The following is a 20,118-nucleotide window of genomic DNA, read 5'->3' on the forward strand; positions in this document are numbered from 1 at the left end:
TCCCTGTATACTGGGTCCCACTCCAGATGCATTCTGAGAAGGCCTGGAAGTGTTAGCTCATCAGAAGATGCTAAAGGAGTATCTCATCTTCATCAGGTTTTGGCACAGATATCTTTTAGGCTTTTCTGCTCTACTAATTCACTAAACTGCTTCAAAGAACCTTTACCAAAAATAATTGAGAAACATTAAGGCTAAGAAGTTTTACACAGTTACATTGCTTAAAAGTCAGTTCCACATTCAGAGACTTTTCATTTAGGTGTGTAAAAGTACCTGTTTACATGTGATGTAGGAGAATGAATTCTCACTATATTCATTCAAGAGCTAGTAAACATGACCAGGTGAGTCTAGAGACTTTAGTTTATCAAACAAGATGTTGCCTTTACCTGGAGTGAACTGAGCTCTGCTGACTAACAGCTCTATTTATCTGCCTAGAAATATGCATTTGAGATGACCTTATAGCCTCCCTTGCTAGTAAACCACAAGTCCTCTTCTATAACCACCAAGCCTGTGCAGATATCTTAGGTACTCTAGGATACCTAAACATTATCAGATGCCTATGGTTGAACACCTGAACTGAACCCTGGGCTTTTACTGCAAAAATGTTTTAGACATTAGCATACTCATGACATTTTTTTTTTCCTAGAGAAATTAGACTAGATTTCTGAGGCTGAATGTGAATCCTATCTGCAAAATTCAGAGATTAGTTACTAGCTGAGACAGTGCTGTCAGAACCAGTTTTCAAGTTAGGTACAAATATGTCCTGGTATTAATATGTACCTAGTACTCTTATGCAGCTCTGTCCATAAATGCTTGGAGAAAGCTCCATCAATTCTAGACTACCTGAGCCTAGAAAGAGATTTGCTAAGGTCATTAATATTTCACAAATAATGCCACTGCTAACTTTTGATCTCTGCAGTTCATGAGAATACTGATTTAATTGCTTACTATATGTTTCTTAATTTAAGACTCAGGATAAAACTGCTGCCAGATTTCAATTCTAAAGAAAATAAAATTCTTTACATTGCTTTTGTATTTGCTTTGTGTGATAACTACCTTTTTAGTGTATTACTAAGCTCAATTAGAAATTCTTACTTGTGCTGCAGTATTTTGCTGAGACTAATGAATAAAGTTTCATAAAATCAGCCTGTGACCATGTGATGACTATTAAAACTTACAAACCCCTTAACAATTATCATAAGGAAATCAGCATACTATGGCACTGTTAAAGGGTGCATCATGAACCAAAGTACTTCTAGCTCATCAGATCTTTGCCTGCTCATGCTGGAGCACAGACTTACTTTTAAGCAAACAGATGGAAATGCAAACCTCTGATATTCCTCCTTCACTTTGTGCACAAACATATTTAGAAAGGAGGTATTACATTGGCCTTGAAAAACTACTGCAGTGCACTCAAATTTCTTCCTTTCACAATTTTTTTTCTATAACTTTCTATCAGTGCTTTATTATAGCATCAAGTTTCTCATGATTTAGGTTTTTTTAAACTAATCAAATAACTGTTACACTCTGTGTATATGAAACATAATGATGTACCATTTTCTTCAAGCTAAATTACCAATTTTTGGAAGGCTTTCATACCTTCGTTCCCTTCCTTACTAGTAACACTTGTATACCATTATTTTCTGTCAGCCTGGATGCTAATCCTTTTTTTTCAGTGTTTTCTGTGCTTAGTGTTGGTGTATCTTCTGGCAACAGCCAGAGCTGGCCCCTCATTATTGTACTCGTCCTTCAGACTTTGGCTAGCAAACTGGGAGTGTTTTAGCCAGGCTGGTAACTATTTCACAGTGGGACCTTCCAATGCTGAGAGATGCTTGCTTTAGAGAACGCCAGACATGCCTGGAACGTTTGACTTATAGGTGCTTTTACAGCAGTCAGAAGCTTTCCTAATACTCAAATCTTATGCCTTATTCTTTCCATATCTATCATAACAGCTTGATTGCTTTTCATATTGTAGCATACAAAAGGACTAGGATCCTTCTTTGTTCAGGTATCTGCATGTAGACGTACACAGGTGAGCTATTCACACTTGGCTTTTCTTAGAGAAAAAAAAATGTCCATTTTAGCTTTTGCCTCACATAGTCCTCAAAGCAGGTCAGGTGAATTGTACCTTAAAAGTACACATTAATCTCCAGTAACTACAAATGGCTTTAATTAATGGAAATATTTATATATATCTATAATTTGCATGCCTGTATCTATAAGAGAATCTGACCATAAAATGTAAATAAACTATCTAGGATAAATCATGTGATCTTTAATAATAAATTGTGCATCCACGTGAATGCCATGACAAACCCTACAAATAAAAGTGATTTTAGTGTGCATTCCTTTATACAGGTTCACTTTTTTCCATCCTGCCCAAAACATCTATAATTGTTATGTAGTTTTACCGGTTTTGAGCTTTCGTTGTCCACTGAATACTGCAACATTGAACGCATTGTACTTAACCTAACAGCAGTTCAATGAAGTAATCCAATAGCATATTCTAGGTGCCTACAGAAACAGAAACATCCTGGCCATAAAAAATAATGCCCTTGAAAAGCTATTTGGAGAAACATTTAGTTCTTTTTAGTCTTTCACAATGAAGATGCGTTGTATGAGGTATTTTATATATGCAAATGCTTCATTTTCTTTCTTTAAGTCTTTATAGTACTATTTGTTTTCAAATGAGTTTTGTGGTTGTGTTATACAGGGAATGCAAAAGCCAGTATATGTTTCACCATTTTGTGGCTTGCCTACTTTTTTCTTTAATAAATCATCATCGAAGATGTGCACAATTTAATTTCACAGTATAAATATTTCCCTTTTCAATTTGTGTGTTTGTATGTGTGTGCCAAACCCAGATTTTCTAAAAAGCAATAACCTAGGAAACCACAAATTTGGCACAACATGAAGCTGTGCCAAATAATACTCCCATGGAAAAACTGCACATGATACAGACCATTTATATTTATTAATCCTAAGATTGAAGAAATACCAATGTTTTTATGTAACTTTGTTTGGAAGCCATATTAGGTGATTTTTGACTTCTTGGTAACATAATGATGTACCATTATATCATAATGACCATAAATGTTCCTCCTGCTGTTTGTCTGCCCAGAATAGGCCTTTGGGTACATAAACAACCTCAAAAATAACTGAAGTATTGGTATATTCCAAATTACAGTAAACTTAGAAAACATGAATATTGGAGAAAATATCAGTTAGATAGAATCATAGAATCATAGAATCATTTAGGTTGGAAAGGACCTTCAAGATGATCAAGTCCAACCATTGACCTAACTGCCAAGTCCACTACTAAACCATGTCCCTTACTGCCATATCTACATGTATTTTGAATACCTGCAAGGAGGTATTTAAAACAGATTGAGAGTAATGATTACTGGGGTTTAAACTGTTTTCTCTTATAGTCTACTTTCTCATTCATGATCATGGCATAGTGACTTGAAAGTGGAAAAGCTATTGGAGGCCATTGCCATCCGCCTTTTTAACACAGCTCTGCCATATTTTAAACCAGGTTACAGATATTGTAACCAAAAACAAAGAGGGAGTAGGGTGTTTGTCAGATGTGTTCCAGAGGAATAGCTGGAAGAGACAGGCTCCAGCACCATGGCTATCTGCTATCTTTCATCTAAGCTAAATTAGAGGTGCCCCTGCAAAGCACTTATCTGCTTACAGTGTCAGGAAGCCATGATTTTTTTGCAACTGCTTCTCCCTGCTTATTGGGTTAATTGGACCCCAAATAGACCATCAAACAGGAGAATTCTGCTAACACCCGCCAATCCAGCAAGGAATCAGAGACTTCTGATTCCAGAAGGTAGAGTCTTACTTGGCTGATGAATTGTATTGTTAGAGAAGAGGTTATGATGGCACACAATAGAAAAGACTTGGCTTATTTTTATTGAGTTTCTTGAGTTTCTTTCTTTTGTGACTGAGCCAGTTTGATCTGATGTTAACTGGAGTCTCAGCTAGTTGATAGAACGAAAATACTTTAGCATAAATGGCCTTCCAACGTACTAGAAAAAATGGATTAGGAAATACAAATCTACTGTCTGGAAGGGTCAATGTTACAAAAAAAAAAATTAAAAAAAGAAAATCTTTAATCCTGCTTGCTTGTTTCGTGTTCTGGAAACCATTCCAGTTTAGACTGTACTAGGATATCTGCCTCAGTCACAGGAGTAATTAGGCAGGCTAATGTAGCCTTTTCCAGGACCTGTACAGCTGTAGGTCCCATTCACCTACTGTCTGAAATAACATCCTTTATAACTAACTTAGTGTCTATACACTGCGCTGACATAGTATCTCTGCTACTTTTATGAGAGCAATAAAGACATATCCTGGAAGCAATACGGATGACATGTCATATGTGTGTTCCAGTCACCATGTTCTTTCAGCCAGTACAATGGAACAGCTAAATACAGGCAGAGGTTCAACCATTTCCCAGTATCATGCATCTCAAGTTCCTCAGGAGTAGAACTTGTGGTTCTGTCCATCCTGACTCTCAATTCCGCTAGAACTAGGCAGGCCAGGCCCCTTAATCTTTAGACCTCACCGTCACAACTGGGAACTCTGTCAGACAGCTTTTTGGAAAAAGACCTCACACCCTTTCTCCCCAAATTGCAGCCAACTCCGGTGTCCAAATAAAACCTAAGAAATTATTTTGCCAGTTATCCAATAAAAACTCCTTGAAGTTTTAAGGGAATATATCAGAGAGGTTTCACATTTGCATTCTCTCAGTTACATTTCTTTACCCTCTCTCATCTCAATTGTTATGTTTGGCCACATTGCTGGCTCTGCTCTACTTCAGTTCTTTTGGAGTCCAGGAGATCTATAATTATTTTTTAAGAACCAGAGTTTTATCAAAGCAATACAGCCCAATTAATCTTGTTTCTTATGATAAATCTTAAAAAAAAAAAGAAGAAAAAGTGAGGTTTGGAAAATGTATTCATGTTGTGAACAGCAGAAACAAACCACTGAGGCAGACTTAAATGTCCACATACTGGGTTAAAGCTTTTTAATAACCTAATTTGCCCTAGAGCAAACAGTCACCACCATTTTGCATGTTGTGATTTTCAGATCTGGTAGCCACAGAAAAGTTCAGTTCCAAGAACAACATGACTGCTGGGGACACTGATGTTTAGATGATTGGATTTAATAATCAGACTGGGTGATTATTCTTAGGACTTATACCACAGTTTCTAACATGTTGCATTTATTAAACAAGACTGCCAGGAGCAAATTAATAGCTAGGTTTGGGGTGATTCTCTGTTCTTAAAAGCAGCTTCATTATCAGACAATCAGTTAGCAAGCTGTTTACGTTAGCTCTACATGTATATCCGGATCTTTCCATAACTTGTTCATGCACAGTCCTCCCCAGAGGTCAAGGGTACTCCTTGCCAGAGCAACATTTACTAATCAGAGCAAGGCATCACAGGCTCTGAATTCCTGCCCTGGAAAACAGTGTCAGATATATTGTGCATGTATTTATTTTACTGACTGAAATTCCATTAAAACATGTACATCAGTCTGGCTCCTCTTGATATAAATATAGTGAACCAATTAACTTCACTGGTGCATTGTCCAAATAAAAAGTGCAGGACTGGAAGACTGTCCAACAGAAGCAAACAGCCCTATCTCCTCTTTAGCATCCAGAAATCTGCCTATCAGAAATATATTGCTATTAGAGGTAAGGAAAGAGTCTTGGCAAGTATAAATACCCTTCAACAGAAGTCCTTTGGCCTCTTTGAAGAGAAATTTCAACAGTGACTAAACCAAGACCACAAGAACATCCACAAAGATTCTTGAAATGAATCCTTCCTGATTTAAAGTGGAAAACAGCAAAATTTTTCTTGAATTGTCCTACTGGTCTCAAATTATAATGTGCTCTACTAGACTGCAGGTCAGTCACACCAGTCTGGAGGATATTTTTTTTTTTCCCTTTCCCTCCACTCTTTCTTTTCATTCCAACAGCACTATTGATGAAGACCTTAGGAAAAAAAAAATACCACTGCCCAAGACACTTTGATGGCCTTTCCACTGTGTAATTATACTTACTCTTGATAACACTAAAGACATGCCTTATTGGTAGTGGCACGGGCTGCTTTCCTTTTCACAGAGAGATGGATTGTTTCTGCAGGCCTTGATGGCCTTCAAATTATCTGAGCACAGAAAAGAAAGCAGAGTGAATTTTATTTTAACTCATTTTATTTCTAAATTTATTTCCCAGTAGCTAGAAGGTGATGACTGCCCCAGCAGTCAAGTCAATTGTTATCTGTGGGACTTGATTATGTTTAGACCCAGTCTCTCATTTTGAGCAAGACACAGTTAATGAGGAGAGAAATGAAAAGTGCATTGAGTCACAGTGTGTTTGTGGTAATTTGTGACACATTCACTCTACTCAGTTCTTTGTTTATTCCTTCCCCCCTCCATGCTGGTCCTGTAGAAAAAGGAACAGATAAGCGAATTCAGTGGGAGACAGTTAAGGGTGTTGAAAGTAATGAATCTATATCTCTCTATCTCTTTCCCCATTGTTGGCAGTAATTGGAGCAGTGTTCATCTATACAGTAAAATGCCAGTGAAGCCCATCTTAATGAAACATCTTTTTTTCCATTATTTTGCAACACATTTTTCATTGACACTGCTAGTTTTTATTTTCACTATGTGCCTTTTTTTTTTTTTCAAGCTCTTTGCCACTCTTCTAAATAATAGTCCATTAAACAGTTCACAGTGTGTGTTCTGTAGAAATGTAAAAAAGTGATTGGATGATACTAATTAAGGAGAGATTTTGTTTCCACTTACTGCAGATCAATGGTGGGTTACATTAAAGCTGCATTTTTGTGATGAGTTTAAACACAAAAGAACAGCTGTGCTAAATACATATTTCAAGGCTTACAGGTAGGTCAAATAAATCTCTCTTTCTTTGCCTGTCTATTTGAAAACTATAGCAAACTGTATGCAAAGAATAGTAGTAAAATAAAAAGGCAAATTTCTCACTGCAGTTTTTTTTTCAGTTGTGGTAGCAAAAACTGTTAAATCAGGAATGCCAATTTCAATGCACTGAGATCCTGTTGGCTTTTAATTTACTCTATAGCCTACTATGCATTAATTTTAATGAGACTTTTTTCCTCTGTTTTCTACAGTTGCCACTTTAAGGTATGCCCTCTCTGATTTATGGCAATGTTAGATACAGGAAAAAAAATGTCTTAGTGAGAAACCTCTTTCTATATTTGAACCCACATTTCTTCACTTAATCCTAAATTATTCTGAGCACAAAATTTCTCTCCATACAGAGATATGTTCATATGCAAAGAAGAGTGGCAGTTCATTCCAGTCAGATCAATTAAAATAGAAATTCACTATTCGTTGGCATTCCTTGATCAGCACAAACAACGTTCAGAGGAAATTCACCTGGTTGCCTCAAAGTAACATAATGAATCCTGAACATATATGACAAGGAACTAAAAGAGAAAATGCTTTTCAGGCACTTGTTCTAAATATTAAAAGCACAAAACTATTTTAAAATCAGTTCACTCTGACTATTTTAGAAACGTATTTTACCTAATATAGGGTCCTATATAAGGGAGGTATAGGGACCTTGTTTTTATCCAGATAATTTCAATATCGAAAGAGATAAGAATTGCTATTTGTACTTTCCTTGCATTTCAACAGTCTAGATCCTAATTCTAAACCACTATTAGCAAAGTAGAATAACATGAGATACACTTTGAATGCCACGGCTAAGGAGGCTGCCTGATATCTTGATTTTGTAGTAACTTAGGTCACATGTAGATAAAGTATTACCTAACCAAAGTTATACAGAAACAGATTAAAAAGTTTAATTTGGTCCATCTTTACTATTTCAAGTTTAAACTATGAATTTAGGACTACATGACTTCTATCAAATCAGTTTGAAAGAAGAATTTATAATTCATCAGATTTTTGTTCCATGTTGAATTCTGGGTGGTCTCAAATTCTTGAAGTGAACTGGGTATGTTGAAAACGTACCCACCAAACTCTGGACTTCATTGCTTTTCAAACAGGTGTATTTATGATAATTTTGAGAAATTCTTACTTGTATGTAATGCTCTTAACTCTAGTACCACTCTCAGGCCTCCTGCACAAAGAAAAGAGCATCCGCGGCTAGCATGAAGGGCCTGCAAGTCTGAGGACTACCTGTGTGTAGACACATGGACAGCACCATCTGAGCTCCATGCTTTATGCCACAGTGGCCAAGCTAGCTGGCTTTTGCACTGGTCGCATAAAGCTAATGCTTTCCTTAACATCATTGTTGAAATGCCTTTCTTCTTTACACACCTTGAAATAAAAACAATGCCATATTGCTGCACATTTTTGGCCGAGAAGGATGCTCTGTTTAACCTGTGCAACAGCTGATTGATAGATTCATACCTTCTCATGAAAGAAAAGACTACTTAATCACGAAGTCTGAAGACATATAGGATGGGTTACAGAATTTAAAAGCTGTACTGAGTCCAGGCTATGTTTGGCAAAGGCCTGTTTTCAAGAGTGACATCCACTCTCAAACTGAAAACAAAGATGGCAGGGAAGCATTCTGTTAGTTACAGTCACACTTCCAGTGAATAAAATGGTCTTTAAAACCTGCACTACTGTGCACCCCATGCTGTTTTTATTGCTGTTATGAACGGGATAGATTAGGCCAAGTAGTGCCATTTTTAGTTCAATTTTGCTCAGTGTCTCTTTACTCGTAGAACCCACACATACAGAAACCCTTTATTCAAGCATAGGTTATCACTGGTATTCTCACAGCAGTTTATACAAGGAAACTTTTCCTGGCATAATTCATTAAAAATTAATCAACCCATTTCTGTGCAAATCTCTGTGACATGAGTTCTTTGATGCAGTGAGTGCTGAATAGTCTTTTCTTTATTATGAAATGACACAAATGGAACTTTCTAATTGGCTGTCAGTGATGTCATACCCAAGTAAATGCACAAGTCGGCTTATTTCCCTTATTATGAGCATACTCCATGACAGACTGTGAGTTTCTGGAGAGCTCCTGCCCCTCTTAGGTAGTTAACATCACTTCGCTGGAAGGATTACAGTTATGCTTCTGTAATAGAATAGAAAAGTGACAGTGTGTTTTGCTGTCTTTGTTTGCATGTGGGGGATATTTTTCCTTCTTTTACTAGGCTCCCTTACTACTTAACTTTCTATATTTTCCCACAGGAGCAATGTGGATCTTACTGAGTGGAATTAGCGACAACTTTCCCAGGCATCATTTCAGGGCTTGCTTTTTGGGTGGTTTCACGGGTTGTGTCAAAATCAACAAGAAATGTGGTCACATTCATATCTAACTCATAGTTAACAGACTTCATATAATATGCAGAAGTTTCAGCAGCACAACCACTAAAGGGATGTAGCCAAGAGACATATGGAAACAGTGAGATTTTGTTCTTGTGGTTTTCAGCTTATTTATGTATTTGGTTAACAGCTCCTCGTTAATGCAGAAAGATTGCCACATCTCCAGCCTTGCCAGGAGAGTCCACTTTCACTGCAGGAGGATGTGCTTTCCAAAGAGCGTGCTTTGGCAGGAATGGTGCTGCTTACATTTATTTGTTTTTCTTTGTTACCCATGTTATGCATTTACAGAGCTCAGATAAAGGGCAAATGTTTTGCTTCTAGGAGCCACTTTCCAAAATCACGTGGCAAGGTTCCATATCCTCTAGCCATACTCCATACAGCTCTCCAAACCAATATTACAAACCCATGACTTCTTTACTACCTCAGCTCCCAGCTACTTTCATCTTCCTTCATAAGCAGCTCCCCTCCCACGTACAACCTTCAGCTTACAACTAGCTTCAAGTTCCCTGGTCTGACAGCACAGCCAGGACCACCCTCAAGCACACCACAGCCTCTTTTCGACTCCCTGATCTCACATGGCCTTTTTGATCAGTCCCAAGCAGGTTTGCCAGAGAAGAGAGGCATTGCAAATTTGTGCTGTTGCTGGGGAGAGTATAGGTGAATGAATCTTCTAGGGTGGTCTACCAAGAACCATAATGTAAGCTTCAAATCTACGCTTGGACTCTTCCCTCACCGCATGCTCCCTATGTTACCTAGTAGGGTATTTAAGGTATATGAAGTAGCAAAAGATAAATAGACCTGGTGACTCCAGCTCTTTAGTTGATTTGCTTACAGAATGTTCTCCCAGTTGTCCATGATTACTACTAATCACATACATAACAACAATTCACATGTAGTAATTCTTATTCCCAGGGCTTGGAAAAAGTTGCAGAATGTAAAGTGCCATAATCCCAGCTGGTGGAACTAGCATGTTGCTACTGCAAGTGAAGCTGGAGTTTAGTAATCATAGTTTTTCACTGTTTAATCAAATTATTGCAAACAGTGAATATGAAATTTAGCTTGAGAGAGAGGTATGACTTACATTGGTATTAGGTGGTCCTATCTTTCACTGTTTGAATATTCCTTGTTTTGTTTTGTCTTAAGAAAAATAAAAGGAAGGTTTCTTTCTCTTTTTATTCCCCTTTTCTTCCTTTTATACTTTTTCCCCTGACAGACAATGGCTTAATCTAAAGAATAGAGGGACCATATGATTATATCATTTTCTAATCCAATTACAGATCTTTGATACGGCCCCTTATCTTTTCTGTTCATGCGGTGATATACAGATCACATGGTCCTTTAAACTTGAAAATACCTTTACTTTTCAGTGCATGCCTTTACCTTTTCCTTTGCATTTCACTAAAACACAAATGTGCAATATTTAATTATTTGATTCCTATCTTATTAAAGCAAGATTAATAGAGACATTAATGAATACAGTAATGTAATCACCAGTTAACTTTCCTAGAATAATTTGATTGGGATTTCATTTTAGAGTATAGGGTGAAATGCTGGCTCCAGTAAAATTGCAGCATCCCCATAAGATTTAGTAGCACTGGAACCTCATTCCCTACTTTCCAATGACCAAAAAATTTCCAGCATTTGGCTCTGTTGTTATTTGATACCAGTGGGACTGCTTTGTTACTTTAATGTATGTTAAACTGAAAGGAATATTCTCCCAGCTGATCTGCAGGTTAATAAGGAGTTGGGAAAAGGAAAAGTCTTTTCCACAGCCTAGAACTGGAGCAAGGATCAGCTGCCCAGCTAGGCACCAGCTGTTGCAGCAGTGTATACAGAAGCAGCCATACCAGCCGTTAGAGCTGTTAAATGCACTCCCATAGCTCCTTGAAACCTGGCCATGAGTAGATAAAATTTCAGTCAGCCCAGAACTATCTGTATGTTCTATTGAATGTTATGTGCTGACACTGGGAACAAAATGCATATTGGTGACAAAAATAGTATTAAGCACATGTAACTTTATTAAAAAGCTTATGCTTGTTCATTTACTCTGCCTTTATAGAGAAGTATGAGATTGTTCAGTAGATTAAATGTAATGTTTAACTCTTCAATCTCATGCAGCACTTATGGAAGCAGTAGGATCCCTTATAGGATACACAAAAGGCATAACAATGTTTTGTGATCCTTGGTCTTTTATACTTGCATTACCTCATTATTTGTCTCAGGAAGCCTTGCCTTGCCCACCCATCTTTGATATTAACACTGACTGAAAGTCTAATATAAAAATTCCATTTTCTTTTCTACATCTATTTTATTTTTTCCCAGATGCTGTTTGTTCATTCTTCCCCAATGCTATTGGAATAAGGCAGCAACCTTTTCATGCCATAAAGAACTAAAGCAGTTGCACTCACACCCAACCCTCTGCAGCTGGGGTAGGTGATCAGAAGGATAGGCAAGTTCCTCTCATCCACCTCAGTGAGAAAACAAAGCCACACGTAAGCAATGAAGCCTGGGGATGTGTGACTGGAGACATGCAGAATGAGAGGTTGCTGAGGACGTACAGCTGAGGACATGGCTGGAGATACACCCATGGGAGGAGGCACTCCATGATGAAAGGCGGTACATTCTAGGAACTACAGGAGACCTCAGCAAGGAAGAGAATCCCTGAGGACTGCAGCTGTGGGCACCCACAACATTGATAGAAACATCATCGAGGGACTATGACAACTAGTGACCCAAAAGGACAGCAAAAAGAGCTCTTTCAAATACATGGCAGACAAAACTAACACCAGAGGCAATGTAGGCCCACTGATGAACGGGATGGGTGCCCTGGTGACAGAAGATACAGAGATGGCAGTTACTGAATGCCTTCTTTGTCTCTGTCTACTTTGCTGCAGGCAGTACTGAAGAGCCCTGTACCCCTGAGACCTTAGATGAAGTCAGGTCAACGGAGCGGTTTGCCTTAGTCAATGAGGAATGGGTTAGAGATCAGTTGAGCAATTGTCCTGGGTTCAGCAGTAGCAGTCATGTTTTTTCCTTTGTGTTAACTGGTGCAGTGCTGTGTTTTGACTTCTAGTTTTGAGAACAGCGTTGGTGAAGCCAATGTTGTCGGTTGTTGCTAAGTGATGTTTACCCTGACCAAGGACTCTGTGAGGCTCATGCTCTGCCAGGGAAGAGGGGAAGCTGTGAGGAAGCAGAGACGGGGCGCCTGACCCAGGCTAGCCGGGGAGGTATTCCATACCACAGCACGTCATGCCCGGGGTGGGGGGTAACTGGGAGTTACCCGGAAGGACAGGAGCTTCCGGGTGCAACTCGTTTTCTTGGCCGGTGGTATCGTATTCTCTTCCCTTGTTATTTTCCCTTATCATTGTTTTAGCTGATAGTAGCGGTGGTGATTTGTTGCTGGACTGTTCTTGTCTCAACCCGTAGGAGTTGCACTCTCTCGATCCTCCTCCCCGTTCCTCCGGGAGCGGGGAAGGGGAGAGCCCCGGTGCAGGGAGGGGGGGGAGACGAACACGGACCTTGATTGTTGTCAGCTCGGCACCACTCACTGGGAGTGAGTGAACAAGTTACCTGACTGGGTTTAAACCACGACAGCAATCTGGACATCCATAAATCCATGGGTCCAGATGGGATGCACCCGCGGGTGCTGAGGGAACTGGCGGAAGTCATTGCTAGACCACTCTCCATCATCTTTACCAAGTCTTGGGAAACGGGAGAGGTGCCTGAGGACTGGAGGAAAGCAAATGTCACTCCAGTCTTCAAAAAGGGCAAGAAGGAGGACCCGGGTAACTATAGACCGGTCAGCCTCACCTCCATCCCTGGGAAAGTGATGGAACACCTTATCCTTGGTGCCATCTTAAGGCATATCAAGGATAAGAGGGTTATGAGGGGCAGTCAACATGGCTTCACCAGGGGGAAATCATGTTTGACCAATCTCTTAGCCTTTTATGAGGAAATAACACGGTGGATGGATGATGGCAGAGCGGTGGATGTGGTCTACCTTGACATCAGCAAAGCATTTGACACAGTCTCCCACAGCATCCTCACAGCTAAATTGAGGAAGTGTGGACTGGATGATCAGGTAGTGAGGTGGACTGCGAACTGGCTGAAGGAGAGAAGCCAGAGAGTTGTAGTCTATGGGGCGGAGTCTAGTTGGAGGCCTGTAACTAGTGGAGTGCCTCAAGGGTCAGTACTGGGACCGGTATTATTTAATATATTCATCAACGATTTAGATGAGGGAATTGAGTGTACTGTCAGCAAGTTTGCTGATGACACTAAGCTGGGAGGAGTGGCTGACACGCCAGAAGGCTGTGCTGCCATCCAGCAAGACCTGGACAGGCTGGAGAGTTGGGCAGGGAGTAACTTGATGAAATATAACAAGGGAAAGTGTCGAGTCCTGCATCTGGGCAGGAACAACCCCAGGTTCCAGTATAGGTTGGGGAATGACCTGTTAGAGAGCAGTGTAGGGGAGAGGGACCTGGGGGTCCTGGTGGACGACAGGATGACCATGAGCCAACACTGTGCCCTTGTGGCCAAGAAGGCCAATGGCATCCTGGGGTGTATTAGAAGGGCAGTGGTTAGTAGGTCGAGAGAGGTCCTCCTTCCCCTCTACTCTGCCCTGGTGAGACCGCATCTGGAATATTGTGTCCAATTCTGGGCCCCTCAGTTCAAGAAGGACAGGGACCTGCTGGAGAGAGTCCAGCGCAGGGCAACGAAGATGATTAAGGGAGTGGAGCATCTCCCCTATGAGGAAAGACTGAGGGAGCTGGGTCTCTATAGTTTGAAGAAGAGGAGACTGAGGGATGACCTTATAAGTGTCTATAAATATATAAAGGGGGAGTGTCACGAGGATGGAGCCAGGCTCTACTCAGTGGCAAACAATGATAGGACAAGGGGTAATGGGTACAAACTGGAACACAAGAGGTTCCACTTAAACTTGAGAAGAAACTTCTTCTCAGTGAGGGTGACGGAACACTGGAACAGGCTGCCCAGGGAGGTTGTGGAGTCTCCTTCCCTGGAGACATTCAAAACCCGCCTGGACACATTCCTGTGTAACATTATCTAGGTGTTCCTGCTCCGGCAGGGGGATTGGACTAGATGATCTTTCGAGGTCCCTTCCAATCTCTAACATACTGTGATACTGTGATACTGTGATATCAGAGTGAGGGTGTCCTTCAGAGTGAGGATATCCTTAAGGGATTGTAGCCATGGGTGACCTATGTTGGAGCAGAGGAAAACCAGTAAGAAATGAAGACTAGCAGACAGAAACTATTAGGCAGACATCTTAAAATTTTCTGTACCATACATTTCCCTACTGAGGTAACTGGGATGATCTGAATGTAACCTACAGAAAAATACAGGAAACAGATCAGGAAGGGAGGAAGGAGAGATTTGGCTTAATGAAAGCTCAGAGAAGGGAGGAATCTCTTTACTTTTTTTTGTAGATATTTACCTAAGAGTTTGCTTACCCGCTCAACAAAACCATCAGTCTTTCTGTAACATGGTAGAAGAACCACAGTAAACTGGTTCACCTTGTAGACACCTCTTTTGCTGTTGATAAAATAATTTCAGCATATCTTGAAATATTCGCCATCTTCCATGAACATAAAATGCCTGAAAACTTAATATCTTTGTAGAAAATTTAGCTTCAAGTATATAAATAATGATCAGTTTCCCTTAACTGGCAAAATAAGGACCTAGCTTTGAAATCTCTCTGTGGTCCACATTCAGGAAATCATCTCTACTTATGGCAGTACAAGTCAAACATCAGTTTATAGTTAAGCACCTGCTTAAGTGCTTTTTTGGGTTGTGTTCAAAAATGAAATGTGTTCAAGCCACTCATGTGTAGATAAGGGTCAGACATAAAATTAGAAGATAAATTTAGATTCCAGTCACCTTCTCTTTAATTAGTGAGTACTTAGATCAGAACTTCTATGTGGGACCATCTGGGCAGTGACATTTCTAATACAGTCATTTATTTTCCTGTTTCATCAATGGATCTCTTGAGTTACAGGTCTGTGTTTTAAATAGTATCAAATCAAAGATGACAAGGTTCTTCATTTACTGACGCAAGGAACAGAAATTATCACTGAGGAAGTGCTGAATGAAGTGCATTTACTATTTTGAGTATTACTTGCTCACAACATTTCGGTTCATAAAAAATACCAGGAAAAATATTTTTCTTCCTAAAATTTCTAAAAAATTATTTACTTAAACCAACTGGTTTTCTGATTGTATTATTTTATTTGGCCATGTGCCCTCAGTGTGATACACATTAACAGACATATATTATTCTTTACATTCATGTGGTGCTTTTAATGGTAGAGGGTCCTTTTAAATATCAGTGCTTCAGCTATCAGAGAGATGGAGAGAATACATGAACTTAAACAGAACATCTGCTTCAAAGAATGTATGTTGTTATTTATGACCATTTCAGGATCACAGAACTGTTGCCAAAGTGAACAGAATCCAGTACCTCCATAAAGATTCTAGCTTAAAATGAAATAGCAGCTGAGAATAAAATTACAGGTATGGTGTTATTTCTCTTAACAGACTGAACAAAGATGCAGGTAAAATGCCCTAAAGACAGCAAGCATTATAAAAAAAAAGGGATTGGGTGTTCTGTGTTCTGGAAGAGGGAATAGTTATAAATGGCTCATTCTTCAACAGAAAGTGTTGCCTAATGAAAGGAAAAACAGAAAGATGAATTCTTAAACTGATTAGTGCAAATGAATGAATGCAGCCTCTCCTCCTTGCCAATTACTGGATGGTGAAACACTCTCACAAAGTTTTGGAGTTCAACAAGGAAGTGTCACAACAGTATGGATTGACATCTGCCTCTGTCAGGTTTTTACAGCTCCCACAAAGGAAGATGAATGCACACTACCACATAGGGAAGCCTACCATTTGACAGGAAAGAGAATTTTCTGACCTGACCAACAGTGCTGGGACTTAAGTGAAGGCTCCCCAGAGTGGACGGTCTAAAACATTGATTCATTAGTCTGTTTAATCTTTGTGGCTGCTAAGTGAGAGATCCTCCTTGATTTACAATCTGACAGACTGTCATCTCAAGAGGTCCCCGATCACTGTCCTTCCACCAAACTGATAAAAAAAAAAATACTTACTACTCATGTTGCATAGAATTAGCATAAGGTTCAAGTGGATGTTAAAAATAAAATATCACAAAGAACTGAATTCAGGATAAGGAAAAGTGGCTGTCAGGGAGCTACTCATATCCCCCTGCTTTAGGAATATATGTACCATTTTCCAGGCTCCACGAATGTAGTACAGCCTCAAGGGCCTGAGAGAATGGAGAAGCAGCAAAGAAGAGCCCAGACACTCTGCATGCTTCCTGCTCACCCTTGTTCCACCTACACAATGCTACATTTTGTATCCAAATGTAAATTGTTGGTATATGCCAGATAAACGAAGTATGGTCACCTTATACCACTTAAGATGAAGGCAACCAAGAATGACTAACCAAGATGGATACAGTTACTTTGTAGATGCAGAAAGTTAAAGAGGATTAATCTCATTCTGCACCTGTGCTAGTATTTGGCCATAAATAACTCCTGACAGTACTGTGCTGGTATGGGGTATACAAATGGGAAGACATGAATAAAAACAAAAATAAGGATCATGGTTATGTTCACTGTGGCTGAGGATGAGCTATGTCTGAGGGCCAGCTTCTCCCTGCAGGCTGGGAAACTGGGAGCTGAGGGAGATCCTAGGGTTAGGCCAGAATGCTGGGGTCAGGATCAGGGCTGATGAGGAGAACTGGGGTCAGACACTGCTCAGGATGCACAGGCAGGGCCATGGGGCAGGAGGAAGGCCAAGGCTGGGCCAGGACGCTGCCCAGTAGTTGGGCAGGGCAGGATTATGGGGAGATGAAGACAGGCCTGATGCAGCCCCAGGACTGATCCTTGTTGAGAGTGCCCCAGAATGAAGAGATGACAAGACAACATAAAGCCTCCCTCTCCCAAGGACAGCCCTTCATAAACAGCTTTTCCACATATTGGAAAATCACTCAGGAAAAGAAAGACATAAATGCTCGGAAGAAGTCAACTCACATTTTGTATAACATTTCTTGTATCATTTTTAAGTGTCATTTGCACAGTTAGAAAATGAGGGAACCTGGCACTGTAACCATCAAAAAAAAATTTAAATCATACAAAGACAATTTGAACAGCCAGAGTAAATTAATATTCTTCATTTCCTGCTAAACCTTGGTGCTTTATTTGCGTTTATCTCTCTGACTGTATTTCTGACTCTCAGGTACTGTAGCTTATATTAACAGTCACTTTGGGTTTAACATCATTAAACGTTCACTGTCAAGTCCCCACAAATCCCACATTTCCCTTGTCTCTCAGGCTTAGAAAACTCATTTAACACTAAGGGCTAATTAATTAACTGGATTTTCCTATATTTAATGGAAACTACCCTAAACCATAGAACCAAACCCCACAGAAATTTAGTTCACTGGGGCAACCTATAATTATACCAAACCATATTTAACCACTGTTCTAATTCACATTTATTAATACAGCAGTATTCTACATTATTATTATTACTACCACCAAGAATATGAGGATTCTTATGTGGCATATTGCACAATATACGAGTATATTGTATCATGAAGGTACTCTGTTAGGAAGAAATCTAGAAGCAATTTGTGCCATGGGTATTAGAACCTTTTTCACACGAAATGAAGCAATATAAAAAAATCAGGGTAAAAAAGAAAGACAAATGCATTATTTAACAAACCGGTAAGCTCAGGGAAAAAGATCATGCTCAATTTTTATAGCACATTCACAAAAGTTCTCGCAGACCTCTAGATAGTTGATAAACTTTTGTTTATGTTTTGGTGCTTTTTTTTTTGTTTTGTTTTTGGTTTTTTTTGTTGTTGTTGTTGTTGTTTATGTTTTCTTTATTTACATTGTCCTTACTGGCTTCTGTAATTATTTTTTTTTAATCACTGTCCTTTATTTATAGGTTCTTGCTAAATAAGCCTACAAGTTCAAAAGGGAAATCAAAGAGGTGTGTAGCAGTTACTTGATGTAGGGTGTGCTAGAAGAGAAAGATGACTGTGGTGAATTAGCAATGAGGCACGAACTGGGCATTTGCCAGTGTATGGCTATGAACATCTGCTTCAGGTGTGTCAGTAGGTCACAAAGAGCCAACATCTGCTCCCTCTAAACTGAGTGGGAGCTCTTCTATTTATGTAAATAGGAACTAGTTTGGAGCTCCACTCAGCTATAGCAAAAACCAAACTGATCAGAGGAAGCTCACTTTTTTAGATACTGACACTTTTGCGGTTTTACAAAATTAGTGAAAAATTATTTACATGTTTTTAAATTTTCCCAGGGAAAAAAAACAAGTAAACAAAATAAAAAAGTTCCCCCAGCCTTTACTCTGTGAAACTCTGTTTCTCTTATAAAAGTGAAACATTTCAGTGCTGTTTGTAATGTCCAGCTTCTCTAGGACTTTCTGTTATCAAGAGATGCTATGCCATGTAGAAATATAAATAAATTCATTCCATGAGCTGCTGAACCTTCATATCACTCTGCAGAGGACTATGCAGAGATACTGATTATCTTGCAGAAATCTAGCTGTGTAGTTAGTTATGCATACCTGTGTATTATAGTGCTTCAGGTGTGGGACCCACCTTCCACAGCCCAGCCTTGCCCCTTTAGGACACTCTCAGTGGCATGGCAAGCTACTGCTTTTAAAACACAAATATAAATTTAATCCCTAATACTACTGATTGAAAAGACAACCTTACCAAGGTGGACACAAAAACACCCATGGCAACAGCCTGCTCCAGACTGGTAAGTAGTAAGACACAACACTACAAGAAGCAGCTTTCTGACTGGTCTTACTATTGTGAAATTGCTATAACTATGCTTATTGGAATAGTAATGCTGCTCATTTTTCACTTGCGCTCTACAGTGCAGAAACTGGTAAATACTGCATGCGTTGCAGCATGTTACTTTGTCAGTGCATTCAGTTTTGCTCAGGGCAAGGAAAAAATTGTCTCTTGGAGCACAATTAAACATTTGAATCCATTAGGAAAAACAGGTTGGGGCACTGGCTGATAGGCAGGTGCACGGAGATACCTGATATCTGATAAAATGATGGCTCTGCCTGGTATACTTTTTTCTTGTGGGCACATTGATGGCGTTCCCAAAGGAACTGTGTATCTGATAAAAGCAAATGAGCAGTGGGGTTTAGAACAGGCACTAAGCTAGAAAATAAGCAAATACAGACTTAAATTCCAATATGAGGTAACCAAAACCTATGGAAATGCTAATGAACTTCATTCAGCAGAGGTAAAGTCAGCAGGAAGGAAAACACCAGTACCTGGCTGTGACTTAATTGTGTCTTTACAAGTGTTTATCTGCTCTGTGTTTAATGAATGCAGACTGGGAGTCCAGGACTCAATTAAAAGTGCTATAAAAAAAATAGGGAGAGGCGAGGCAAGGCGAGGCGAGGCGTGTTTATCTTGGACTGCTTTTATGGCTGATGTTTTTGCCTGGTACACTTTTTTCTTGTGGCCACATTGCTGGTGTTCCCAAAGGAAAGTCTTTCACTACTCAAAACACTTGTGCATGGACTCAGGAGAACATTTCTTGTGCACCTGAACCTGTCTCAGCAGTTTCTGTTGTGGGATCTCCTTTTCTGGTGAGCTCACACATACCATTAAGACCAAGTGGGCAAGATGACCCGTATTAAGAAAGGCCACACTTGTCATCAGTAACAAGG

Source organism: Pezoporus flaviventris, unplaced genomic scaffold (genome assembly GCF_033815535.1).
Source record: "Pezoporus flaviventris isolate CSIRO_AGI_PZ_B2104156 unplaced genomic scaffold, CSIRO_AGI_Pfla_v1 ptg000030l, whole genome shotgun sequence".
In the NCBI taxonomy this organism is placed as follows: Eukaryota; Metazoa; Chordata; class Aves; order Psittaciformes; family Psittacidae; genus Pezoporus; species Pezoporus flaviventris.